Source organism: Myodes glareolus, chromosome 19 (assembly GCF_982192425.1).
Source record: "Myodes glareolus chromosome 19, mMyoGla1.1, whole genome shotgun sequence".
NCBI classification, from domain to species: Eukaryota; Metazoa; Chordata; class Mammalia; order Rodentia; family Cricetidae; genus Myodes; species Myodes glareolus.
In genome coordinates, this window is record NC_142044.1 from 39,428,874 (window position 1) to 39,451,558 (window position 22,685).

Consider the following 22,685-nt stretch of genomic DNA (forward strand, 5'->3'; position numbering starts at 1 on the left):
GACCCTGTCAATAGATAGATAGATAGATAGATAGATAGATAGATAGATAGATAGATAGATAGATGATAGTGAAATAAAACATAACAAAGCTAAGGAGGTTAAGGAATTTCCTTGTGATATGTGGCAGATAGTATTTATTTATTTAGAAACAGTATTTAGGGCCAGGTGGCGGTGGTGCACACCTTTAATTCCAGTACTTGGGAGGCAGAGGCAGGTGGATCTCTGTGAGTTTGAGGCCAGCCTGGTGTACAAGAGCTAGTTCCTGTACACAGGCTTCAAAAGCTACCTGTCTCGAAAATAGTATTTAAAGCCGTTTGTCTAGCTGCCACATTCAGGCTTATAACCCATTGCCTAAGGTATCAAAGATGACATCCAAGTGTCAAGTCTGAGTAACATAGGAGTTGATGATCATATATAGTTTTCATGTGTTTGTGTCTGTAGTATGTGTGTGTGTGTTGTATGTATGTTCATTATTGTGTGGGCACATGTGTATTCTGAATCATGTAGTGGCATTCCAAAAAAAAAGCTGACATTAGATGTTTTTATTGAATAGTCTCCTCTTTATTCATTGAGGCATGGTTTCTCCATTGTGTCCAGAGCCTGGTGATGCAACTAGTCAAGTTAGGCAGCTTACTCTAGAGGTCTCAGCTCTGCTTTCCAAGAGCTAGGATTACAAACAGTCACGCCTTTGGCATTTTCATGGGTTCTGGGAATCTGAATTCTGGGCCTCATGCTTTGAGGGCAAGCCCTTTACCTACTGAGCCATCCCCTATCCAATGTTGTTTATCAAGAGAAAATTCAAAGGGAAAAAGGTTTGAGAGGGGGAAATGAGCATTTAAATATATGAGGTTTCTTAAGCTGTCCTAGTGATTAAGTACTGTAAAATATAGCTGGGTCCATGAGAAAAAGAGAGAGAGAGCTGGAGAGTATTCCGAGTTAAAACTGTGACTTGGACCTCATAGCAAATCAGCTGTGTATGGATTCAAATGCTTGGATGACATCGAACTCTGAGTGAAGAATGTTTTTTAAGTAAGAGGCTTATGGGATGAACTACTTATAGGACGAACTACTTCATTGTGGAATAAGCTTTCTGTACAATGTGAAGATGTGCCATTCTGACTGGTTTAATAAAAAATCTGAATGAACAGTATCTACGCAGAATTTTCAGGCACACAAGACACTGAGAAGAAGAAGAGAGATGTGGCCAGATGGCAGGAGAGGAAGCAGCATGAACAGAGTAAAAGTAATAAAGCCACGAGACAAAAAGTAGATGGATGAAAATGGGTTAATTCAAGTTGTAAGAGCTAGTTAGTAATAAGCCTGAGCTATTAGCCGAGATTTTATAATTGATAATAAGTCTCCATATCATTATTGGGAAGCCATCAGTCCTGATGAAAATGTCTGCCTACAAATGATGCTTTATATGGGCCACATATATCCACATCAGACAAAAATCAGGATCAAAGGCATCTTTCTAGTCTTATGTCTCTAATGCCAACCAAAGTGCAGACACATCTCCTGGCAGCTGCCTGCATGCTTGAGCTGCCAGTGTGCCATGAACTAAGCTCTGTGGTGGGTTTAAAGTTTTGCTCATGCAAACAGAAAAGGTTACAGATGCACAGTAAAGTACGTTCAGAAAGAAAAGACATCTCAGCAGGTTCCAGTGTGCACAGGCTTAAGAAAAAATGTGGGTATAGACAATCATAGAAAAAAAATAAATAGTTTAAAAATAATGAAGTAAAGTCTTTAAAGAGGAAGTAAAATCATTGAAAATATGTCACATAAGAATGAAAAGCACATAGGGAGTCTGTATCCTATATGGTGTCTTATTAAGTTTGAATTTTTAAAATTTTTTTTAATAAATATGTTCTTTTTTTTAAGATTTATTTATATTCATTCATACAGTATCCTGCCTGCAGGCCAGAAGAGGGCACCAGATCTCATTATAGGTGGTTGTGAGCCACCATGTGGTTGCTGGGAATTGAACTCAGGACCTCTGGAAGAGCAGTCAATGCTCTTAACGGCCAAGCCATCTTTCCAGCCCCAATAAATATTTTCTTTATTATTTATTATATGTACAGTGTTCTGCCTGCCTGTATACCTGCAGGCTAGAAGAGGGTATCAGATCTTATTACAGATGGTTGTGAGCCACCATGTGGTTGCTGGGAAGTAAACTCAGGACCTCTGGAAGAGCAGTCAGTGCTCTTAACCTCTGAGCCATCTCTCCAGTCCTGAATTTTTTAAACACTAGTGTAAAAAAAATAGCTGCTAAGAAACATTGGATTATGGAAACTGCTAAATTAAACCAACCTATATATTTTTAGATTGTCTTAACTTCAAAATGGAAGTTGAACAATGTGTTGCATTGGGGGAGAAGGTTATGCTTTTTTTCCACAGGAAATGAAAGATTGTGGATTCCTTCCAGATTAATAAAGATCAGATTTGATTGGGAGAGACCTTCTGAGTGTCTTGGCTAAAGACAAGGGGGACGAAGCCAAAAAAGACTACAGAACAGGTAACGTGTAACATGGGATGAGACATGGTAAATCTTATTGGTTACAGAATTCTCATGACTTGTTATTACATGCCATCCTTTCATGGATACAGATTTATATTACAGTTGGATTATACAGTCCAAACAAACTTATAAAGTTGACAGATGTCTTTTACCTGCTCAAACATAGAACAAAAAAAAATTTGTTGGGCTGGAGAGATGGCTCAGTGGTTAAGAGCACTGCCTGCTCTTCCAAAGGTCCTGAGTTCAATTCCCAGCAACCACATGGTGGCTCACAACCATCTGTAATGAGATCTGGTGCCTTCTTCTGGCCTGCAAGCATACATTCAGACAGAATACTGAGAATACTGTATACATAATAAATAAATAAAATCTTTTAAAAAATTGTTTTTTTTTTCATTTCTCTGTAGTTTTGGAGCCTATCCTGGAACTAGCTCTTGTAGACCAGGCTGGCCTCAAGCTCACAGAGATCCATCTGCCTCTGCCTCCAGGGTGCTGGGATTAAAGGCATGTGCCACCACCGTCCAGCCAAAATATCATCTTTAACTGATTTGTGCACACCACACCTTCCATACTTGTGTTAATGCAGAAATGTATGGTACCTTTGAAAGTTATGTGTTTTCAGAGCAAGGAACCAAACAGCAATGAAAATGGTTGGCCCAGGTGATCCAACCTCTCAGAAGGCCTCTGTTGCAGTTTCCTCAGAGTTCTGCATCCAAAACAGCTTCATGACTGCTGGCGGAGATGGTCCAGCTCACAGTCTATTCCAGCCAGGACTTCAGATAAGCCTTACACTTTCCCATTACACAGACACTGGACAACAAATAGTACTGCTAACTCTCCCAGGACTTGACCATTATCCCAATTTCTTAGGATCTCCTAAAGATGCCAGCCTCCTATACTACAAAAAGTAGTCTAGAGAGCATGATACCCACATTCCCAAGAGGTGGAATGGATGGTATTCGGTCATTCAGTGAGTTAATTAAAGATGACTATCATCATTTAGTGGGGGTTGGTTACGAGTTGTTTTTGGTCATGGTCAGAAAAAATAAGCTAAATAAAAGAAATTACATTCAAGGATCTCTTTCTGAAGGGAAAATGGGGGGGCTATAGTATAGAAATGATGAGATAAAAGGGTGGATTGTTGAGTCTTTTAAACAACAACTAGTCTTAAATATTTTACATTGGTTTGGATTTTTTATATTGATACAAGTTTAAAGTTATTTTTTGTAATACTGTATTTATGTTTCTATTCTTGTTTAAGGTATTGTACCTACGCCGCAAATTTTAAAAAGTAATATAAAGTTTTAGTCTTTAAAAGCTATTTAGGATAATAAATACAGATTAATAGTTAGTTATAACTATCAAACTTATAGTCATGTTAGGTATGTTTTCAAGGTTAAACAGATATATTTTAGTGTAATTATTTCGGGTGTAAAGCTAGCCATGTGGGAGCCGGGCAGGACGAAAAGCAGGCCTGCCGCTCCATTCACTACACAGGTGATCTTTAAAGGTTTCAGAGACCTGCAGAATATGGCAATTAAGATGTTTAATAACCTGCCAGGGCCAGGACAGTGGTGGAGCATGCCTTTAATCCCAGCACCCAGGAGGCAGAGGCAGGTGGATCTCTCTGAGTTTGAGGCCAGCTTGGTTTACAAGAGCTAGTTCCAGGATAGACTCCAAAGCTACAGAGAAACCCTGTCTCAAAAAACCAAAAATAAATAAATAAATAAATAAATAAATAAATAACCTGTCAGGTAGTAGTGAATGCCTTTAATCCCAGCACTTGGGAGTCAGAGACAGGTGGATCTCTGTGAGTTTGAGGCCAGTCTGGTCTACAAGAGCTAGTTTCAAGACAGGCTTCAAAGTTACAGAGAAACCCTGTCTCAAAAAAAAAAAAAGATGAATATGCAATTTTCTTTCACTGTGGCAAAGCTAGCCATCTGGGCAAGAAACTTCCCTTACCTTGACTGCTGACAGTCTGCTGTCCAAACTGGACCAGCAGGACACTAGCAAAGTGACAGTCAAACTTTACTAAGACATGGTAGGACAGTACTTCAAATTTTCCTGCTTCACAAGAATGTCTGTCAGGTATTCTAGGCCAGTAGGCTGAAGATGGAGGCACCATTGTTGCAGAGGAACCGTGGGTGACTGTCTAGACAGCCAGCTGTTCTGTTATTCCTTTTAGTTTTAGAAGTTGATTGCTCTGTATTTTCTGTTTACCCAGCTGATATCATATCCTTCTCAGATCTCTGATGGAGTTGAAAACTAGATAGTCATAGTTCTTGTTTTCCTTAGTTATGATAGAAGATAAATTAGGTACATCCTTCTCAGGTCTCTGATGGAGTTGAAAACTAGATAGTCATAGTTCTTTTTTTCCTTAGTTATGATAGAAGATAAATTGGGGGGGGGCTAGAGAGATGGCTCAGAGGTTAAGAGCACTGGCTACTCTTCCAGAGGTCCTGAGTTCAATTCCCAGCCACCACATGGTGGCTCACAACCATCTGTAATGAGATCTGGTGCTCTCCTCTGGTGTGGGGACATACATGGAGGCAAAATGTTGTATACATTATAAAAATAAGTAAATCTTTAAAAAAAGAAGATAAATTAGGTATAGAAGTTTAAACTCACCAAGATAAAACAAATAATAAAGTATTGTCTCCAAAATTGTCAAATACAAATGGATGAAATGTTGTGAATGTAATTCTTACCTGATAATTATTATTATATATAGCTTTACTGTGTAGCATTAAGCCCTTTCCTTTTCATTTAGACAAAAATGGGAAAATGTTATGGAATAATATTTTGGGCAGTGTAAAGATGAGTCATTCTGAATGCTTTAATAAAACACTGATGGCCAATAGTTAAGTAGGATTTTCAGGCATACAGGCTGCTGGGAAGAAGGGGGGAATTGTCAGACATGGAGGAAGGAGAAAAGCAACATAGGCTATATACAGTTAAGGCAACAAAGACAGGAGACAGAAAGTAAATTAATAGAAATGGGTTAATTTAAGTTATGAGTTAGTTAAAAAAAAAGTCTAAGCTATTGTCTGAGCTTTCAAAATTAATATTAGTCTCCATGTCATTTTTTGTGTGTGTTTGAGCTGGCAGCCCAAGAAAGTCCGCCTACACTATGGTTTGTAGAAGATATGATTCCAGCAGTAACTTGTAAGCCTGGTTTTGTTTTGGTATTTTGTTTGGTTGGTTTTGGTTTTTTGAGACAGAGTTTTTCTGTGAAAGAGTCCTGGAACTACTTCTGAACTCACAGAGATCCACCTGTCCCTGCTTCCTGAGTGCTGGGATTAAAGGTTCAAACCTGGTTTGGAAAACCAGATTGTAAGAAACCCCCATGCACTGGATGGTGGTGGCACACACCTTTAATTCCAGCACTCTGGAGGAAGAAGCAGGATGATCTTTGTGAGTTCAAGGCCAGCCTGGTCAACAGAGCTAGTTCCAGGACAGCCAGGACTACACAGAGAAACCCTCTCTCAAAAAAAAAAAAAAAAAGAAAAAAAAAAAGAAAAAGAAAGAAAGAAAGAAAGAAAGAAACCCCCATGCTTGGGTGTGGCTTTGAATTTCTCTAATCCCAGTGCTCCAGAGGCAAAGTGTGGGGTGTCTCTGAATCTCTGTGTTGGAGGCCAGCCTGGTCTACATAGCGAGTTCTAAGTCAGCCAGTATCACTTGTTGAGTCCTAGTTATAAAGAAGGAAGGAAAAAAGGGAAGGAAGGAGGGAGGAAAGAAGAAGGGAGAGGAAAGGAAAAGAGGAAAAGAAGCTGATGCTTGCTTTCAAGCTTGCTGGGAATCAGACATGTGCCAGGATCTGCCTTCCTAGCTAGCTTTCATCCTCAGGTGAGTGGATTGAATCATGCCTAGGAGATGAGTAGTGAACACACCTTTGGATGTGTCTCAGGCCAAAGGTCCAGAGAGGATGAAGTGAGAACTCACCCAGAGTGGAAGCAGCACCATCTGAGGACTGGAAACTCAGATGGAGCAGTCATCCTCCTTCCCTGGTCCCTTTCTCCCTCTCCTCTCTTCCTTTACTTCCTCCTTTCTCTGTCCCCCCCCCCCCTCCAGTCCTCATTCCTCTTCTCTCTCCTCTCCTCGCCTCCTAAGTGTCATTCCTCGCATTTTGTTCTTTGCTTCCCCTCCCTTCCTATCCCCTCCCTTCCTTTCCCTACCTCCCAGGACCAATCACGTGATCTGTTCAGCTTTACCACACCCTCCCAACCATGGTGGAAGGAAACCATGAGGCAAAACCAATCTTTGCTTCTCTCAGGGTGTCAGGCATCTCACCGGCCTAACAGACTTGGGAGAGAGACTGCTGTGCTTGCTGCACATACAGAAGGATCTTAGCTCAGATCCCCAGCACCCATAGAAAAGCCAGGCAAGGCAGCAGGCCCATAATTCCAATACTGGGGCACAAAGACAGGCCCATTCTGGGGCTGTCAGTGTAGCTGAAATGGCAACCTCCAGATTCATTGAGAAACGCTGTCTCAGCAAATAGAGAATGACAGAAAAAAACCTTAAGTCTACCTCTTGCCTCTACACGAGCATATTCAGGTAAGCAACATTCCCTACACACACACACACACACACACACACACACACACACACACACAATTAAATAAATAAACAAAACAGAGCTGAACACAGAAGCAGGTGCCTAGAATCCTAGCAGAGGCTGGGGATCAGGAGTTAATGGTCACGATTTGCTAACTAGTGAGTTTGAGGCCAGCTGGGGCAACATAAGGTCCTGTCTCAAAACCAAGAAATAAAAACTGAGCACAGTGGTACATACCTTTAACACCCAGGGAGGCCTAGGCAGGTGGATCTCTGTGAGTTCAAGGCCAGCCTGGTCTACAAGAGCTAGTTCCAGGGTCTGCCTTGAAAAACCAGAAAAAAAAACAAACCAAAACTGGTGATGGTGGCCCATACCTCCACCCCCTCACTGGAAGGAGACAGGACAGAGCAGAACTACAGAATTAAACCTTTCATCAAAAGACTGTATATGGGGGTTGGCCATCAAGAGCACTGGCTGCTCTTCCAGAGGACCCTGGTTTGATTCTCAGAACCCACGTGGCAACTGACAACTGTCTGTAACTCTAGCTCTAGGGCCTGAATGCCTTCTTCTGGACTCCAAGGATACAAGGCTTGCAAATAGTGCATAGACATGTATAAAAGCAAAACACACACTCATGTACATAAAATAAAATACATCTAAACAGGGGCCAGGCTGGTGGCACACACCTGTAATATCAGCACCTGAAAAGCAGGTGAATCGCTGTAAGTTTAAAACCAGCCAGGTCTACATAATGAGTTCCAACCCAATCAGAGCTACATAGTGAGATCTTGCCTCAACAAACAAACAAGCAACAGCAAAAACTAAACAGGACTGGAGAGAAGGCTAATTGGTTAAGAGCACTTGCTGCTTTTGCAGCCGACCCAAATTTGGTTCCCAGCACCCTCACTGGGGAGCTCAAAACTGCCTGTATCTCCAGCTCCAGGTGACCTGATGAACTTCTCTAGTCCCTGTGGGCTTCCAAAGGCACCCACCCCCACCCAACCAAATAACTGAAGTAAATCTTCTTAAAAATGAGACAATAAGTGTCAGAGGTATACATTCAGGAGGCAGAGGCAGGCAGATCTTTGTGAGTTCGAGGCCAGCCTGGTCTACATAGTGAGTTCCAGGACAGCCAGAGCTACATAGTGAGCCCCTACCTTGACTAAATAAAGCAGGATAAGTAAAACTGGACCTGGTGGTGCAGGTTTGTAAGCAAAGCCACCGGACATGCTGAGGCAAGAAGGTGATGAGTTCATGCCCTTTCCAGGCTACAGATGACTATAGTTGAGCTCCAATGGGAGTGGTGGCTCATGCCCATCATCTACCTGCTTGGCAGGTAGGTAAGGGCAAGAGGGTCAAAAGTTCAAGGTCACACTGGACTATATACTGAGTTTCAGGTCAACCTTGGTTACATAAAACCCTGTATCAAAAAGAGTGAGGGGAGAGAAGGGGAAAGGAGGGGAGACATTCATATAAAGAATTCACGGCGGATAATCTTATTCATACAGCATGTCCAGAATAGAATAATCTATATAAGTAGAAAGCCGATAAAGGATTGTAAAGTCGTGCTGAAATTGGGGGTGATGGGGAATGATTGCTAATAATTACAAAGTAAAAAGAAGACAAGAAATACTTAAGCTGTCCTTCAAACTCTCCAGTTTCTTAGAAAGAAACCAGGATGTGGTTTTCGTTTGTTTTGTCATTCGAGACAGAGTTTCTCTGTGGAGCCCTGGCTGTCTTGGAACTATCTCTGTAGACCAGGCTCGCCTCAAACTCAGAAATTCGCCTGTCTCTGCCTCGTGCCCGAGTGCTGGAATTAAAGACATGTGCCACCTCCTCAGGCTAAGAAAATGTTTTTAAATTAATGGTGGTCAGTTGGTGCTACATAGTGGGTGGTCAGCCTGGATGGACTGGGTGAGACCCTGTCTCAGAAAAGAAGTTCATGCAAGTATGTGGCTAAGCTGGAAACCGCTGAAACTGTTGGTACCAAGTGGATGGATTTCACAGTGTGAAGCATCTAAAGAATGTGAAAGGGATAGCTGACTGTAAGCTCTTAGAGAAGAGACTGGAACTGGAGAAATGACTTGAAAGCTATTGGGCCACAGACAGGAATGAGTAAAATGACATTGAAGGACACATAGGTACAAATGTTCAGGATCAAGTCCTGGGGACCTTCCACACTAGAGAGAAACAGAGGAAGGACTTTAGGAAGCCTCACAGGGTCAGTCAAGATATCTGAGAATCCTGGAAACTCTCGATTTGGGTCTGGCAAGGGCTCAGCGGGTAAAGAAGCTTGCTACCAAACCTGATGACTTGAGTTCAATCCCTGGGACCCACACAGTAACCGGCAACTGTCTCTGTCATTCACACATGCACCACAACACACGCAGAAGAGCATGTGCGTGCGTTCCCACCCTGCAAATTAAATAAATAGAGTTAAGGCAGACAAGCTGGACCCGAGAGACAGCAGGGAAGAACACACCACCGGTGCTAAGGGAATTGAGCAAGCCGGGGCTATTAGGGTGACACAGGGTTCATCTCAGGCTGGCCGGCACCCTTGACAGAAAATGAACAGTTGGGTCCCTCTCACAGAAAGGTAAGCTAAAGCTCAGAAAAAGAGAATTACCTGCTGTCACCCACACCAGGGACAGCCTCAGCTCTGCTGCTGGATGGCCTCAGTGGCCATAGGAACGGCCCTGCGTTGATTCATCTGTGCCTCAACAGGACCAGTCCTGATGGCTCTGAGAGAGCCGTACTGCAGCCCATGCCAGCAGCCTAGAGCAGGCACGGTAATTGTTAATAGTCTCTGGCTACCCAGACAGAGAACTAGCCGTGGTACTTGGTCAGTTTGTATAATTTCTCTTTGCTTCTGCTTAAAGGATTTCAAGGGATTTTAGCAGGGATTGGAGAGATGGCTCAGCAGTTAAGAGCCCTGGCTCCGCTACTCTTTCAAAGGAGCCAGGTTCAATTCCCAGCACCCACATAGCAGCTCACCACTGTAACTCCAGTTCCTGAGGGCTCCGACATCCTTATACAGACAGACGTATAGGCAAAATACCAATGCACATTAAGTAAGTAAATCTTCTTTCTTTGGAGAAAAGGACTATTAGTAAAATCTCTTCCACCTCTCCACAGGCTTATTGACAAGACTTAGAAGAGAAACTGCCTGGGAAGTCTTCAGACAGGATCCGGAGCACCCAATGGCCCACAGTGAGATACTCCTGGGCTAGAAGTGTGGCTCAGTTGGGAGAGTGCTGTGCTAGCATGCACGAAGTCCTGGGTTTGATCCTCAGCACCCCATGAAACTGTGTAGCATTTGTCTGTCATCCCAGCACTTGGAAAGTGGAGACAGGAGGATCAGAGGTCCAAGGTCGTCATTAACATAGTGAATTTGTGGCCCAACCCGGCCTGCACCACGTGAGACCAAATGTGTGTATGGGGGGGGGGGGGGGGTTGGGTGGTACCTTCCTATCTGTCTCAGGCCTCCCTCAGATGCTCCTCTGCCTATCTCTTTTTGAATGACTATCAAGTAATACCATAGGGCGTGGAGAGAGGGAACAGGTTTTTCACGTTTTGTTTTGTTTCTGGATGGGGTCTCCTACACAGCCTAGGCCTTGAACTCCTGATCTTCCTGCCTCTGCTTTTCCAGTCCTGGGATTTCAGGCCACGTAGCGGCATTTCCACTTTAGGGAGCCGCTTTACAACCCACACGTTCCAACCCTGCTGGACCACCGTGACCCTCAGCAATTACAGCCTGATACCACCCGCCAGCGGATCATCAGGGGAATTCAGATAGAGTGCAGGGCAGAGCTTTAGATCTTTGGGGGCGGGGAGAGGTAAACTAAATTTCTTAAGATGGCACTGGCACCGTGATTGCCCCCGTCACACCAAGAGGGAGCAATGACACAGGGGTCAGTCCCCGTCAAGTCCCTCACACAGGACGGGCTTAACCTTGAGCAGCTGTGACCCAAGGCCAACAGCTGGGTCATAAATCACCAGTGACAGCAGCAAATCAGCTCAGCGTGCTCTGCATTGCTTCTTGGGGTGGGGGTGGGGAACCAGCAAAGGCTCTGGACCCCGCCTCCTGCCCCTGCCAACATTACTCTTTGCGGTCAAGCCAGGGGTGGTTTTGCTTTTGGCTTTGAATCTTTGCCGTGAAAATGCTTTCTTTAACAACCCGGTCTTTGTAGAGCAACAGAATGCTAGGGCTAGGCTAGACGATGGCGCGGGGTGGCTGCGATAGAGTCACTCCACAAACTACGGGGTCAGGGAGGCCAGTAAGCCCTCTCCTATGTCCATCTGCCTCGTGCCCTCCTGAGAGAGCTCGTGTGAACCGGAAGCAACTAATCCGGACAGAGCCCACTAATGCTCCAAACACATGCTCTGAGCTGGGAGCCCCGAGCCCGAGACAGCAAACTGGCCACTCACGGCTAGCAGTCTTCAGCAGCTAGGGAAACTGTAGCCTGAGGGTATATTCCCTTTAGGACGCCAGGAGGAGGCTGGATTTTTCTTTTATCAGTGGTTTCCAGGTCATTTACTTTGGTTCTGCTGCTGGTAATGGCGTTTGTGTGTTTGTTTCATTTAATAGGGAAAATGGAAGGAGAAGAATATTTATAGTGTCAATGATTGGGCTTTTGTCAGTAGATTCAAAAAGACAAACAAAGCAGAGAGGGTGGAAAACAAAGGTAGAGAGGTCTGCACTCAGGCTGTGCGTGCCTGTGATCCCAGCTCTTGAGAGGCTGAGGCAGGAGGATCAGAAGTTTAAGGTCACCCTCAGCTAAAGGGGAGTTGAGGACAGCCTGAGCTCAAAAAAAAAAAAAAAAAAGAAAGAAAGAAAAGAAAAGAAAGGCGCAAATTCAAGGTCTGGTCTTAGGATGCTTGAATGACTTGGCTTAGCTTTGTAGCCCAGGCTGGTTCCCAACTCAAATGCTCCTTTCTCATCAGCATCTCTAGTGCTAGAATTATAGGCTTTCCATTTTCCTCTAAAATTTAAAAAAAAAAAATCTTTTTTTTGAAGAGCCCTCCCCACATCTTTTCATCTAGTTTGGTTGTTCGCTGTCCTTTGTATCATATTTTGCACTTTCAGTTTTAGGAAACTCTGTCTATACAGACTTACTTAATAGCTGTCAGGTTTCAGACTAGGGCTTGCTGCTCTCCTTAGTAGATTGTTGAATGCTTGCTAAGGCCTTCCTATTTCTGGTCATTTCACTTTCCCCCGAATAGGAAGCAGAGGGGAGGTTGTCAATCATTATAGAGCCTGGTGAGGTGAGGTTCTCCAGCGTCACACGTATTCTGGACTTTAAATACCTGAGTGTCCAGTCCCTCCTTCCCCACTGCCAGCCCCAGGTCACATGGCCTGTGGTACACACGACTGTGGAGCAGGTTTTCTGAGCTTCATCTTGTTTTTGCCTGTTAGCTACTCATAAGAGTTCTGGTATGAGTTGGGACCGAGGTGTAAAATTAAAAAAATTTAAGTTGTACTACATTGTATTTATTTATACAGTGTGTATATATACACGTATGTCTCCATGAAGGGTGTTGGTCAGAGGGTGGAGAGAAGGCACAGTGTTTAAGAGCAGCAGAGGCTGGTCTTACAGAGAACCTGGGTTCAGTTCCCAGCACCCACAAGGAAACCATCGATAACCCCCATCTGTGTCCTCTTCCAGCCTATGACCAGACACACATGTACTTCACAGAGTACAGGTAAAACTCTCAAACACATACAAATAAAATAATTAAAAATTGATTTTACATAAAAATAGGATATTTTCATAGATTTTGTGTGTGTGTGTGCGCGCGTGTGTGTACTAGTGTTTTGCCGTTATGTAAGTCTGTGTGCTTTGCGAGTGCCTGGTGCTCATGGAGGCCAGAAAAGAGCATAGGATCACCTGAAAATGGAGTCACAGATGCTTGTTGTGGTAGTTTGAATGTAATTGGCCCCATAATCTCATAAGAAAGGGCACTATTAGGAGGTTTGACTCTTTTGGAGTGAGTATGGCCTTGTTGGAGGAAGTGTGTTACTATGGGGGTGGGCTTTGAGGTTTCCTATGCTCAGGATACTGTCACACGTGTCAGCCTACTTCCTACTCTCAGGGATTCCTGCAGCACCACATCTGCCTGCACTCTGCCATACTCCCCACTGTTAGGGTAAAAATAAAACAATTCAGGTCCCTGAGGAGTGGCAGAGTGGGTGGAGGGCATGAAGCCATGGTGGGCCACGAAGGCAGCCAGGTCCCAGGCAGGGAGCCATGCAGTGGGTGAGAGCCTCTCAGTGAGTGAGAGACAGAAATGTGCCATGCAGAGAAGTGGGTATTTATTTAGTGGGTTATGAAGGGGAAAGAGGGAGGGGAGAAGGGAGAAGAGCAGAGAAAGAGAGGCAGAGAGAGAGAGAGAGAGAGAGAGAGAGAGAGAGAGAGAAGAGGGAGGAAGGGGAGAAGGGAGAGAGGCAGAAGCTGCCTCTTCGGGAAAGAGATGGAAAAGGAAGGACTCGGGCTGTAAGCAGAAGGAAGATCTTCTTGCCTCAGGACAGGAGAGGGAGAGGGTGGGGCTTGTCTCTAAAAGGGACAGAACAGACCATTACACCCACCATGATGATAATGGACTGAACCTCTGAACTGTAAGCAAGCCTCCGCAACTGAATGTTTTCCTTATAAGAGTTGCCATGGTCATGGCATCTCTTCACAGCAATAAAAACTCCAACTAAGACAGTTGTGAATTGTCATGTGGGTGTTGTGAACAGAACTAGGTCCTCTGGGAGAGCCATAAGTACTTTTAAGTACAGCGCCATCTCTCCAGCCCCTTTGTAAAAACAAAAACAAAACTTTTTTAATAATTAATTTTTGTCTTATGTGCATTGATATTTTGCCTACATGTATGTCTGTGTGAGGGTGTCAGATCCCCTGGAACTGGAGTTACAGATAATTGTGAGCTGCCATGTGGGTGCAGGGAATGAACCCTGGTCCTCTGGAAAAGCAGTCAGTGAGGCGAGGCCTTGCTATATGTGCTGGCTAATTTTATGTCAACTTGATCTAAGTTAGAGTCATCAGAGAGCAAGGAGCCTCAGTTGAAAAATGCCTAAGACTGGGCTGTGGGCAAACATATAGGACATTTTCTTAATTAGTGATTGATTGGGGATGACCCAGCCCACTGTGGGTGGGGGTAGGAGTGGGGATGGGGTGGGGTGGGGTGGGGTGGGTCCATCCCTGAGCAGGTAGTATATAGGAAAGCAGGAGAAGCAAGTCAGCAAACTCCTCCACGACCTCTACATCAGCTTCTGCTTCCAGGTTCCTGCCCTGTTTGAGTTCCTGTCCTTAATTGCCTTTAATGATGTACTACAATACTGAAGTATAAGCCAAATAAACCCTTTCCTCCCCAAGCTGTTTTTGGTCATGGTGTTTTATCGTAGCAATAGTAATTAAGACAGTATACTATTGTGCCCAACATTTTGTTTTGTTTTTTAAGACAAAATTTTTCTTTTTAACAGTCTTAGCTGTCCTGGAACTAGCTCTTGTAGACCGCAGCTCGAGCTCACAGAGATCCACCTGTCTCTGTCTCCCGAGTGCTTGGATTAAAGGCGTGCACCACCACCACCTGGTTCAACTTTTTTTGTTTTTCAACAGGCTTTCACCTAGCCCAGGCTTGGTGTGTGTGTGTGGGGGGGGGGTCCTTCTGTCTATGCGTTGCTTTCATTGGTTAATGAATAGAGAAACTGCCTTGGCCTGTTGATGGGGCAGAACTTAGGTAGGCGGGGAAGACAGAACTGAATGCTGGGAGGAGAAAAGAGTCAGAGAGACGCCATGGATCCGTAGTCGGAGGTAGGTGTGCTACAGAGGTAGATGTGCTGAAATTATACTGGTTGGTCACAACCTCGTGGTGATACACAGATTAATAGAGATAAATTAAATTAAGATGTAAGAGCTAGCCAACAAGAAGTTAGAGCTAATGAGCTAAGCAGTGATTTAATGAATATAGTTTCCATGTGGTTATTTCAGTTCTAGGCAGTCGGGACAAACAAACAAGTGGCCCCCTGCAACACAGGCTAGCCTTGACCCCCTATATATCACCAAAGATGACCTGGAGCTTTTTATTTTACTGCTTTTACCTCCCAAGTACCATGGTATAATGGCCTGAACCATCACTTCAAGTGTTGAGATTTTATTAGGTTTATGTATTTTATTTTGTGTGTGGTTTCTGTGTGCAGGCCAGAGGACAGCCTGTATTAGCCAGCTCTCACCTTCCACCATGCAGCTCTCAGGGATTGAATTTGGACGGCTTCCATTGGAGTCAAGTGACTGAGCCAACTAAGACAGGTTTCTGGTCCCTTGTGTTTGGGAGTCTTGCTGTGTAGCCCCAGCTAGCCTAGAAATCACTGTACAGATGAAGCTGGCCCCCATCTTGGGATAATCCTACCTCAGTGTCCAGTGCTGGGAGAACAGGAAGGTGCTACCAAGACAGGTTTTCTTTGTTGTTTTTTGGAGGCAGGGTTTCACACATCTCAGGCTGGCCTGAATTCAATAAGTATCTAGAGATAACCTTGAATTACTGATCCTGCTGCCTCTACTTCCTGAGTGCTGGATTTGCAAGCTTGTGTGTGTCACCTAAAATTTTGACTGTCTTATCATTTTTATTTCTTTTGGGGGCATTGTGGACTGAACCTATAGCTCCATTACCAAAGAAACTGCTCACCACTGAGCTCTGTACCAGCCTCTGCCCTTCTCCAAAGACACAAGGCATTCTTTGTCCAGATTTTTGAAACAAATACTGTATTAATGATATTTAGATCATTTCTTTTTTTGTTTGTTTGTTTTTAAATTATTAAAAGACCTCGAAAGAACAGTACTCAACTTCATTTGGAGTGCTCTGCAGGCCAGAAGAGGGCATCAGATCCTATTACAGATGGTTGTGAGCCACCATGTGGGTGCTGGGAATTATACCTTGGTCCTCTGAAAGAGCAGTGTTCTTAAACACTGAGACATCTCTCCAGCTCCCGAGTTTTTAAATAAAACTTAGATAGGGGCTGAAGAGTTGGGTCAGTGGTTACAAGCACTTTCTACGCTAGCGAAAGACCATAGTTCGCAGGGCAGTAGTGGCTCACACTTTTAATCCCAGCACTCAGGAGGCAGAGGCAGGTGGATCTCTATGTGTTTGAGGCCACCCTAGTATACAAAACAAGTTCCAGGACAGTCAGGGCTGTTACACAAAGAAGCCCTGTCTTGTCTGGGAAAGCCAGAAAAAAAATCCTAGTTCAGATTCCAGCACCCTCATTAAGAACAATGCATGCATGTGGTACACAGACAGACAGACAGACATGCAGACAAAAAACACACATGAAATGAATACATCTGATTTAAATTTGTGTTTGTTTTTTTGTTGTTGTTTTTGTTTTTCGAGACAGGGTTTTTCTGTAGCTTTGGAGCCTGTCCTGGAACTCTCTCTGTAGACCAGGCTGACTTCGAGCTCACAGAGATCCACCTGCCTCTGCTTCCCAAGTGCTGAGCTTAAAGGTGTGAGCCATCACCACCTGACTTGATTTAAAATTTTAATTAAACACACACACACATATTAGAGTCAAGTTTGGTGTATACTTACAATGCTAGCACTCAGCTGACAGAGGCGGGATGGTCTGTGTGGTAGTTTGAATGTACTTGGTCCCTATAATCTCACAGGGAGTAGTGGCACTATTAGGAGGTATAGTAGGTGTGGCCTTGTTGGAGGACGTGTGTCACTGTGGGGTAAACTTCGAGGTCTCCTATACTAAAGACACCGCCCAGTGTGATAATCTACTTTCTGTTACCTGTATATCAACATGTAGCAGCTCCTTCTCCAGAACCATGTCTGCCTGTACGCTGCCATGCTCCCCACTGTAATGGTAATAAACTAAACCTCTAAACTGTAAACCACCCCAATTAAATGTTTTCCTTTATAAGAGTGGCCATGGTCACTGGGCAATGGTGGCTCATGCCTTTAATCCCAGCACTTGGGAGGCAGTGCCAGGCAGATCTCTGTGAGCTCAAGGTCAGTCTGATCTACAGAGCAAGTTTCAGGACAGCTAGGGCTGTTACACATAGAAATCTTGTCTCTAGGCTGGAGAGATGGCTCAGTGGTTAAGAGCACTGACTGCTCTTCCAGAGGTCCTGAGTTCAATTCCAAGCACCCACATTGTGGCTCACAACCATCCGTAATGAGATCTGGCGCCCTTTTCTGGCATGCAGGCACACATGTAAGCAGAACACTGTATACTAAATAAAGTTTAAAAAGAAAGAAAGAAAGAAAGAAAGAAAGAAAGAAAGAAAGAAAGAAAGAAAGAAAGAAATCTTGACTCTAGCAGGATCTCCTGAGTAAATTGGGAGCATGGGCTTGAAGAGGGATGAAGGAGAGGGGAGAGGCAGGGAAAGGAGCAGAGGAAAATGTATAGCTCAATAAAATCAATTTTAAAAAAGAAATCTTGTCTCTAGATGCCCCCTCAAAAGAGACCATAATCATGGTTTTTCTTCACAGCAATAGAAACTATAACTAAGACAGTTAGTAATTCAAGACCAACCTAGGGTATATAAGACCCTCTTTCAGAAAACCAAAAGTAAGAAGTCAAATACATATATGTACAAACACACACACACACACACATACACACACACACAACTAAAAATAGTGACCTCATCTCTTATCTCCTGGGGACCAGGCATGTGTGGAACAATCACGGGACAGTCTGGAATCTTCAGTTCTGCTCTTTCACATAGCATCCTAGGTGTAGCAATTTGTGTTGCAACATTGTCTTTCTGAGTCTCTTCTGCAATGGCTGCTTAGCATTCTGTGGAGGTAGGAGAAATGCTATCATGTAATTAGCCATTCTGTCGTCAATAGCTTTCATCTACTCCTGTTGATGTATGATTTTGATTAGAAAACCCTTCAGGAGCCTGGTGGTGGTAGTGCACGCCTTTAATCCCAGCACTTGGGAGGCAGAGGCAGGCGGATCTCTATGAGTCTGAGGTCAGCCTGGTCTGTACAGTGAGTTTCAGGACAGGCGACAAAGCTACACATAGAGAAACCATGTCTCAAAAAACAAATTAATTTTTTTTAAAAAAGGAAAAAAGAAAAGCCTTCAGTTTTTGTGTGTACATGTGGTTCTGGGGTTGAATCTTAGGCCTTGCACATGCTGGGCAAGTGTTTCATATCCTCCCCCTCTAAGCATTATTTGCTTTATATTCAGCTGAGGTTAGCTTTGAACCTATTTTTCCCTTGCTTCAGCCTCCACAGTAGGCATATATCAGTCCTCATTCTTACAAATACTTTGCTATTATTTTTGTTTTTATTCATTTTATTTTCTGTTTTGTTTTGTTTTGTTTTGTTTTGAGAAAGGATCTCCCTATGTAGCTCTGACTGTCCTGGAACTCTGTAGATCAGGTTGGCCTCAAAGTCACCAAGATCTACCTGCATCTGCCTTCCCAGTGTTGTGATTAATGGCAATGTCACTATGCCTGCTTTTTGCTCTGATTCTTACTCTGTAGCTCAGGCTGACTTTGAACTTGCTATGTAGACAAAGATGATCTTCCTTTTCTGAAAGATGGAAGGCCTCTCCTTTCACCCAATAAATTCTGGGGGGCGAATTCAGGTTGTTAGACTTGGTGGCACTTGGCTTTACCCACTGAGTCACCATCTCCCTGACCCAGCCAAAGATGGTTTTCAATGTCTGATACTCCTGCCCACACCTCTAAAATGCTGGGGTTGTAGGTGTGAACCACCTAGCCCAACAAACCATGTTAAATGTGTTGGGCTTTGTGGCATGTACCTTTGATTTCAGTACATGGGAGGCAAAGGAGGGCAGATCTCTGTGAGTTCAAGACTACCTTGGTCTACATTTGCAGCTCAGGCCAGTCAGGGCTCCACAGTAACACTTTGCCCCCAAAACAAACAAATATTTATGTGGACATCATGAATTGCATTGTATTTAATTACAAAGAAATATCCTTGGGGGCTGGAGAGATGGCTCAGCGGTTAAGAGCATTGCCTGCTCTTCCAAAGGTCCTGACTTCAATTCCCAGCAACCATACAGTGGCTCACAACCATCTGTAATGAGGCCTGGTGCCCTCTTCTGGACTGAAGAAAGAATACTGTATACATAATAAACAAACAAATAAATATTTTTTAAAAATATCCTTGAGGGCTGCAGAGATGGTGGCTCAGAGGTAAGAGCACTGACTGCTCTTCCAAAGGTCCTGAGTTCAATTCCCAGCAACCACATGGTGACTCACAACCATCTATGCCCTCTTCTGGCTTGCCAACATATATACAGTCAGAACACTGTATACATAATAAATAAATAAATCTTAAAAAATTTTTTTAAAACCAGCTCGAGCAGTGGCTCAGAGTGGTAGGAGCACCTAACGCTGTGTGCCGGTGGCAAGGGTCGCGGGTTAGAATCCCGCCTGCGACTGACATGTCATCGATAGTCATGATGAATCTATATGATGAATCGATGATAAATCTGGCATATCGCTGCCAATTCATCGGGAAAAAAAAATTTTTTAAAAAGGAAATATCCTTGAAATGTGAATAGATTGTTATCATCATTAAAATGCTTTCCTAATGACATATGGTCTAAGCCTCTGAGGGGGATGTGAGCTATACACATACGTGTCTTAATAAACCACTATTTAGAAAACTTTTTTTATGGAGCAGTGAGCAGACATCTACTCACTCTACACAGGCGCCAAGGACAGCTCAAAGCAGCGACTCCATGTAAGTAGAGTTTGGTGAGCCAGCGGATTTATGGAGTTGACTTACAGAAGCATGGGTGAGAACTTACTCGAAGGAGTGTGGGTGAGCTGAATTGCTGCAAAGTCCTGGTCCAGCATGAAAGACGTGACCTTTCAAAACCTACCCAGACAGAAATCTCTCTTTAGTTGACATCCTACCTCAAATGTATTCCAGCACCTTCTTATAGGAAAAAGTACATTCATTTATCTAAGTGCTCATGGGCAGGCATACGTGTATGTGTGTGGGGGGAGCCATCATCGAGGTCAAAAAATAACTTATGAGGCCATTCTCTACTTCCTCCACATAGAGGAAAAAGAAACCTAAGCCTCGGGTATCAACCTTGGTGGCGAGCACCTTCTATTGCTGAACCATCTCTCCCAACTTCTCTGGCATCTTCTGAGACCATGTCCAGCTGGGATAGAATTACACAAGATGCTGGGCCTGATGACACATGCATTTAGTGCCAGCACTTAAGATACAGTGGCAGGCAGATCTCTGTGAGTTCAAGGCCAGCCTGGTCTATAAAACAAGTTCTAGGACAGCCAGGGCTACACAGAGAAACCCTGTCTCAAAACAAAACAAAAATTACCCACCTCTGGTCAGGGAGTACAGGAGGGACTGTTGGAGTCTCAGGTGAGGGTCTATCGTTTCCTTCCATGAAGAAATGCCAGCCAGTCTGCTCTCGTTGGGTGTCTCACACAGGTCATCACCAACACATTGACTGAGATGGGAAAGGCCATGCTGTACTCTGACAGCACTCCACAATCACCCATTCTGCTTCCTCGCCATTCACCGATGGTTTAGAATTATGGATGGAACATTCTATCACTTTATTTGCTGCAGAAGAAGTATTTCCTTGTGGCTTGGGAATGTAGCTCAATGGCAGAGCATGCTGTCTATAACCTTGCTCCGTCCCCAGACCTCCCACAGCCCCCCAAACAAAAACAAAACATTGCTAAGCGAACACACACTACTTCGTGTAATTTACTTCTCAGCATCAATATAAGAAGTCCGCGCAGAGGCTGCTGAGGACACGGTTACATGGATGAAGTGCACACAAGGCCGAGTGTGAGGACGGGGTTCCAGGCATGGTGACCTACCTGCAATCCTAGCATTCAAGCTGCTGAGATAGAGATGGGGGCAAGCTTACTAGCTGAATTGGAGAGCTTCTTGTTCATTAAAAGATCCTGCCAGAGAGAGGAAGAGAGAGAGAGAAAGACAGACAGACCAAGACCAACCCAAGACGAAGCTGCTGCCATCAATTACCAATCAGACTAGAGTCACCATGTCCATCCATCTCCCGCCCCCTGTGTGCGTGTGTTTCTTACTTCTGGATTCCAATAATATGACTTTGAAGATGTTTGCCAAATCATTCTTCACTGGTAAACAGAGAGCAATTGAGGAAGATACTTAGCACTAACTTGTATCCTCCACATACATGCACACACATAAGCATGCAAGGAGGAACAGGGATGGGGGCGAGGAAAAGAAGGATGTGCTACTAAGAGTGGTGAGCCAAGACCATATTCCCAAAACTCAGAAGGAAGAGGGAAGATGGTCTAAGGCCATCCTGGTCTACCTGGCCAGCTTCAGGCTGGCTAATGCTACACATGGAGTGGCACAGGCCAGTAGTTTCAGCAATTGAGAGGCTGGGTTCAGGGCCAGCCTGGGTTATATAACAAGACATCCGTCTCAGAAACCTTCACAGGGACTTCCTGTGGTATCCTGTTTCAATACCACTTGAACAGAAAATACATATCCCAGCTGACCGATCGGAACCAGCAGACCATCACCACCTCCTCCCAGCGTCCTGGGACTACCCCAACACGGCAACACCCAGCACCATGCCGCGCATCTTAGTTTCTCTTCCTGTTGCTGTGATTAAAGAGAAAACGAAAAAGAAAGAAACACTTTGACAATAACAAACTGAGGGAGAGGGAGAGAGGGCTTATGGTAGCTCACAGTTCAGGGTGCCATCCATCACGGCAGGGAAGTCAAGGCATCGGGTCCCTGAAGCAGCTGGTAGGTGTTGCATCATCAGCTCGGAAAGAGCAATGCATGTTGCTGCATTTCTCCTCGCAGTCTCCATTCACGCCGCCCATTAATGTAATCAAGGTAAACCTCCCCCCCCCCCCCCCCCGGGCACACCCATCTCCCAGGTGAATCTGGATCCTGTCAAATTGTCAACACTAGCCGCAGTTCATCAAACGGTTACCATGACAACAGAGTCCTCTTCACCGGCATACCAGAACTGCCCTCAGTACTGAGATGCTGCAATCAGTTGCTATATCAACCTGGAGTCACCTCCTGTCTCTGGGGCTTATTGCTTGAATCCCAGTAATGTGGCTTCGGAGAAGTTTTTGAATATTTCTTCTTCTTCCTCCTCTTCCTCCTCTTCTTCTTCTCCTTCTCTTTTTTGTTGTTTTGTTTTGTTTTGTTTTGTTTTGACACAGGTTTCTCTGTGTTAACAGTCCTAGCCATCCTGGAATTTGCTTGGTAGACCAGGATGGTCTTGGACTCAGAGATTGGCCTCTGCCTCCCAAGTGCTGGGATTAAAGGCGTGTGGCACCACCACCTACCTATCAAATATTTTACCAGTCTAAAGGAAAGGAAGCATGCAGATACTTCAGACTGGTGAGATGACAGAACCAGAAACCAGACTACGACCCACAGGAGAGTTGCCGTGTGCAGTGGAGTGTGCACCACATTGGGGGGGGGGGGATATGAGAAGCTTGCCACCATTGTGGTTGCAAACTGACTGCTGACAAAAGGAACATCCACTGTGTGACATCATAGAGACTCATCCCCTAAATGAGTAGGTGAAATCCATCACAGAATTGGGTGACCATGTAACCA

The 22,685-nt window shown here is 44.4% G+C and overlaps 1 long non-coding RNA gene across 2 annotated transcripts in view; it reads right to left on the reverse strand.

Annotated features, from left to right (window-relative positions):
- The window catches only part of LOC125413365 (uncharacterized), a 39,509-nt gene extending 17,071 nt beyond the window's left edge, over positions 1-22,438 (reverse strand). Inside the window, exons 1-4 of one of the 2 annotated variants that reach the window (XR_007235941.3) lie at positions 20,930-22,438; positions 20,423-20,666; positions 19,879-19,949; positions 17,729-17,883 (exon numbers count right to left, since the gene is read on the reverse strand). This is a non-coding gene — a long non-coding RNA (uncharacterized LOC125413365). The remainder of the gene's footprint in view (positions 1-17,728; positions 17,884-19,878; positions 19,950-20,422; positions 20,667-20,929) is intronic. The other variant, XR_014997866.2, reaches the window with a different exon arrangement.
- Positions 22,439-22,685: the final 247 nt, after the last annotated feature.